The sequence below is a fragment of the Thunnus maccoyii genome, chromosome 12 (genome assembly GCF_910596095.1).
Source record: "Thunnus maccoyii chromosome 12, fThuMac1.1, whole genome shotgun sequence".
Classification (NCBI taxonomy): Eukaryota; Metazoa; Chordata; class Actinopteri; order Scombriformes; family Scombridae; genus Thunnus; species Thunnus maccoyii.
In genome coordinates, this window is record NC_056544.1 from 24,086,322 (window position 1) to 24,092,717 (window position 6,396).

The following is a 6,396-nucleotide window of genomic DNA, read 5'->3' on the forward strand; positions in this document are numbered from 1 at the left end:
AGAAGAATATTCTGATAATAAAGTGAAATCAAATCAAATATAAATAAAATCCAGAGTGCTGCTACCTTTACATTTTCAAACACTACTATAAAAAGTCTGAAAATAAAGGAAACTAGTTATAACTGACATTCTTTTTTCTTATATATGTTGTGTTATAGTATGTGGTATTTCACAAAAACTCTCTTCAACTAAGATTAATACATTGTTGTACAATTCAAATACAGTTTTACATCATAGTGTGTAATTTTTTCTTAATTTCCAGCAGATTTTTACATTTTTCCAGCTATAAATACATAAAATGAACCAAATACATAAAGTAAAACAAAAGACACCCCTGGAATAAAAAAAAAACACTGAAAATAAATAAAACAAACAAAAAAGGAGGGATTATGTGCGTATGAAGGTATATGATTATGTGAACGCAAAGTATGATATATCACATCTAATGAGTGTAAAAGTATAGAGTAGATTTAAAGACTTTAATGCATTAACAAGTTGATCACATGACTCCACTTTATTGTAGATTTTGGTTTTTGGCGCAAACCAGTATCAGAATACTTAACGAACGTGTTGGCAACATAGTACGATACTTTCTTTATCTCTCACACTGGAATGTGATCCGTCTCGCTGAACATAACAAACAGATGAACCGTTTCACAGGTAAATACTGCTGATGACACATTGACATGAGACCGTGAAACTGCTGCATACCATTGTTATCATGCCAAATTATATTCTGGTGATGCCGAGTCACATCGTGATCTAAATTTCCCGTCAGATTAGTTGTACGTTTGGCATTTTCATTATCTGTTTCCCAGTACGGGAGCTTTGCTTTGTTTCCTACAGTTGTTGTATGCAATAATAACATACTTAGTACCCAGTTTGGGTCAATATACCAACACAATACTATACTGGGTTAATGTTACCCAGAAAGCCCCTCAAGACAAGGGGTTGTTTTGTCCCAGTTTTAGTGTTTTTTTCTATTTTTCTGTTGGGTTATTTACCCAAACTAAAGCTTTATAATCTACTCTACTGTTTTTAAACTTACATGTGATGGTTTGTTATTGATTGTTAATAACTTGTGTATCTTTAGAGTGTTATATCGTTTTGTACAAGAAACAATAAGTCTGTGAATGTGTTTCTAGCTAAAACTTGTTGTGTTAAACACTGAATCAAATAACAAAGTTAAAAAGTTAAGCCAATGTTGTATTTTTGCTACCAGTGATTTTTAGTGTGTGTAATTTATATTAAAATAACAAAAGCGAACACCACCAGAGAAAACTTTAAAATGTGTAATATCTAAGATTGCTACAGCAAAAAATCTCTATATTATTTAATGTGATGCTTAAGGTTAAATAAAGTTAATTTACTGCATTAATTGAATCAATCAAAACAAACCAACACTGACAAAGATTTGATGTTTCTCTCTGTATTTTATTGCAGGACTCTAAACTCTCTATTGAGACCTAATATGATCAAATTTCTTTTGTTGTGACTGATTCTTTAAAGCAGGTTGTAAACAGGTTGTCAACAGGAAGAAAAATGTCGTAATTAGCCGCTTTCTGTGTGTTTTGATGTTTCTGTTTACAGCTGGTTGAGATCATATTTCTCTGATAGAGGGCAAACTGTTGTTGCTGATGGTTTCAAATCAAACCTCCAAATTATTGATTAACACTATAATGTCCTTTTTTTGTTGTTGATGATACCGTCTTTTATGATCTTTTATGTCATCGGAAACCAACCAGCCTTCTCCAGGTTACAGTCTGCTTTTACCTCTCAGTTCACAAGAACATGAACCTTTGATGTTCCCACACCAATCTATGCTCTAAATGTTGATCTAATAGACAAAGTACAGCATTATAAATGAGTAGGAATTTGGTTGTATTGGGTTGGATTGGGTTGGATTCTTTTACTGGAACAAAAAAACATTTTACAATTTCACTTAACGTACACTTTGACAGACAATATATGGTTTCATAATAAGAGATATTTGACTTGATTGATATTTGCCCTAAAGACGTCTTGCTCAACATTTCACAATCTTCTTTGCTCCACTGAGTCTCTGTTAAGTGACGTCTGACACTTAGTCAGTTTTTCCCTTGCAGATCTATTGATGGGTTGAAAGGGGAATTTCCTGTAGCAGTTTGACAAACCCCTTCCTTACTGGCAAAAATCATTCCTTATTATTTACATCATTATATATTTAAATGTCCATGTTGAAATAAATTTGATTAATTGTTTATAGTAATGTGAGAATAGGGATTTGACTTTTGTTGTTATAGATGTTACAGACTTCAGTTTAATATATTTCTTTTTCGGGTGACATTGTTCACATAATTGTTACGGCATGCACAAGAACTGAGGTCTATCTTTTACTTCCACAAGTGTGCAAGCAAAGCAAAACTGGCAAAACTGGCAGCTCAGAACAGACAGGATTAACAGGACTAAAGAAGCCAAAACAAGCCAAAACAAAGACTAAACAGAAACCCAGAACTTAAAAACTACCTGAACTAACGAGGAGATGAGGTGCAGGTAGGGAGAAGCTCAGGAGAGGGGAGTAAGGTGCCAACTGGCCGGGGGGACACACACAGGGAGTAAGGCAGGTGTGTAGATGGGCAAAGGAGGGAAAATCAGTACAGGAACACGAGAAGGCAAACATACAGCAGAAAACCCCAAAACCCAGAAAACACAAAACCTTTTAATAACAAACCAGCATACATCAACCCGTCCAAGAATATATATGAATATAACATTAAGTACAAGGCACTATAAGCTAAATAATCATTCAAGACAATCCTTTAAAAATACAAACCACCATACGACCTCAAGGACTGTCATGGAAAAAAGTCCATGACGCAAAATATTCGCCGTCTGTAAGTTGAGCTGAAAGGCAGGTTTACTGTGATTCTCTAGGAATTTGCATACTCTGTCATATTGTCATAACGGTGTCATATTAATGAAACACTTCCCCCAGATGATGGTAACCACATCACATCGGGGGATGTCCTTTGGGAGAATCTAAATAGTTGGAAAGGGATTTTGTTTCAAAACAGGTTTAGTTACAGGGATCCCTCATCAAACAGAGGGCCAGTTTGTGCACGTTTGCTTTCATTATATGGCTTGTCTCTGTTTGTTCTGCAGGTCTGGAGTGTTTGACCAAAATACACACCTTGAAAGAGTCGTGCAGCATATTTATTTAAAGGGAGACGCATTGAAAACCAAGAGAGATTATATGAAAAATCATTAATGTATTAGCAGAGTTAAAAAAAGAACTTAATCTAAGCAGGTCATGATAATTTTTGCACTGTATACAGGTACAATGGGACTGAATGGGCCTCCATAGACTTTAATCAACTATAAAACTTATAAAATGACTCATGAAGTGTCACATTTCATTATATCATAACAGGTTTATACAGTTTGAAGTACCGTGTGAGTTTAGTGTGTACAGGGTCTATTGGCTTGTTCTCAAAACTTAAAGCTTTAACTGATTTTTTTGGTTGTGAACACAACAATGACATATACTCACCTTGATATGTTGAACAAACAGTTTCTTATTTACACATTCAGCAGTTACGGAGCAACGTTATCGTTCATTTGGAGTCGTGTTTCTGTCCAGCTGGTGAATATGAGTCCAATATTCACTCTCTTTTAGCTCTGTTTTTGGTCTCCACCAACTCCTGAGAGAAATATCTGGCTCTTTAGCTGCTAAATGCTCCACTATGTTCAACAGCTAGTCTACAACTAACTGTGTTTGTTTGCTGTTTGGTGCTGAGCAGGTAGCGTACAGTAGGTTTTTAAAGCTTTTTCTCTGAAAACAGCTGCCTGCTGCGGCCAAAAACGATGCTGTGAGAGCTGTGAGAGTGAACCAAAATAGTAAAGTTACAGCCAGACAGCTAAACAATGAGATGAAACTTGCTATAAAGCTTTGTAAAGCCGAGGGGAGCTGCAGATAATTCTCTTTAGGTTCATCACTACGAGCTACGACCAACACATTACACATGATAATTTGATAGATCGCTATTATAAAAAAATATTAATTATAGACGCTTTAAAGGTACCCTGTTGAGTTTTTGCCCACTAGTATTTTTATGGGAGAGTTCCTGTTTTATTTGTATCATACCTGCTGCTGGTTTCACAATATTTCATTGATTGACAGTTGATGGCAATAATGTGCCAATAAAAACAGAGAAGAGGAAGACTACAAGCTGGCAAACATTGATATAAACAAAGCAGGATTTTAAGGAGGAGTGAAATGTTCTCAACATGTTAGAGACCTCAAAGATAAACACAATGGATTTATGTGAGAAATACTGAATGTAAACATAACTTTTGTTTGTTTACAAGGACTCCACAGGGCGACTTTAACAATTCAAATAGTTATTGATAAGAAAATCATTGCACTCATTTCACTCAATTACACACAATTTGACATATTCATTTTTTGTAACATTAGAACTGTAGGACAAAGAAATGTCTTTAAAATAAGCTTTGTTTTTCAGAGATATAACTCTAAATCATATGTGCTTCATAATCTTTATGAAAATGCAGGAAACTGTAAAATGATGCACATGTGGGTATATCAGCAGTATACGCAGGATGTGTTACAGGTGAGCCAAAAAAAACAGGCACAAAGACAAAAGGATGATCAGAGTGTCACATCGATAACATTTACAGACATTATTGTCATCCAGGTGTTTTCCGTCCATTCGTCAGTTGGTGAATAACTCGTCCACATTCTGTGAAGTTGCTGTCATCACCTGTGACAACTCAACATGTGAAATATGCAGCAGAAAATATTTCAGGAGTTGGTCACTTCCTTCTATTCATTGCATTTAATTAAGGAGATGTTACATAATCATCAGATCAATTGTAATAAAACCTGAGCTCATGTAATTTGATTTCATCAGGGGGCTTTTTTCAAAATACATTTTAACTTATAAAATATAAGCTATATAGCTATATATAGCTATAAAAATATAAACATGGGTGTTTAGAAGGTGGTGAACTTCAGCCTCCTACTGTTTTTTGAAGCATTAAAAAGATAAATAAGTTCACACTATTATAATTACATAAGTGTATTTTATAAGTACATGATTATTAGTGGTGGAAAGTAACTAAGTACATCTACTCAAGTACTGTACTTAAGTACAATTTTGAGGTACTTGTACTTTACTTGAGTATTTCCATTTGATGTTACTTTACACTTCCACTCCTCTACATTTCAGAGGGAAATATTTTACCTTCTACTCCACTACATTTATCTGACAGCTTTAGTTACTTTTCAGATGAAGATTTGACACAACAGATAATAAAACAAGCTTTTAAAATACAACACATTGTTAAAGATGAAACCAGTGGTTTCCAACCTTTTTGGGATTTGACGTCTTACAAAAAGCAGTGTGTAGTCAGGGTCACATTTCAGATGATCTATGAGTTGTTAACAACTCCACCAAATAGTGATTTTTCCCTCTAAACTTCTCACTTGGTTTCATTTCAATAAATGTTCAAATGATCCAATATTTCACCAAAAATCAAAGATTAGAGAAAAAGTCCAAAAAAATTGAAAACAGATTTGTGTATCAGAACTTTGTTTTTTCTTCTTTCCTCTCCCATTAATCATCTCACGACCCCTCAGATTTATCTGGTGACCCCTTTGGAGGGGCCCGACCCCTAGGTTGGGAACCACTGGACTAAACTAGCTAACTGTATATAAAGTAGTTGAAACTAGCTCCACCTCCAGCAGCTACAACAGTAACATGCTGCTCTAACACTGATGCTTCAGTATTAATAATCTAATGATGTCATATATAATAATATATCAGTCAGATGGACCAAACCACTACTTTTACTGCAATACTTTAACTACATCAAGCTCATAATACTTATGTATGTTTAGTCATGAAGGAGTTTTCATGCAGGACTTTTACTTGTAATGGAGTATTTTTACATTGCTGTATTGGTACTTAATTGATCTGAGTTCTTCTTCCACCACTGATTATTATAAATTTTGTGTGTTTCAAACATCCTGCAGCCCCTGGGAGTGAGCCTTATATAAATACTTGTAGTTTCAGTGAAGTTCATTGTATTGTATGTGATGTTAATGTGTGAGAAATAAATTCTTTTAGACAAAGACATAATGGAGTTAAAAGAAAGTCAAGATAAAATCGCCTAATCTACACCTTTGTTAAACATGACGTAACGGCATGAACACATGAAATGTTGCTCCGGCTTCATTCTTCTGTTCAACAACTTGAACTTTTCTGTTCAGACTGATGTAAAACTGTGCAAATTTTTCCAAGTTTAGTGTTTGGAGCCTCCTCAGTGTTGAGAATCAGGATTTTTGAACCAGCTTCTAAACTGTAATAAAGACAAATAATGTTAATGTTTAGCTCA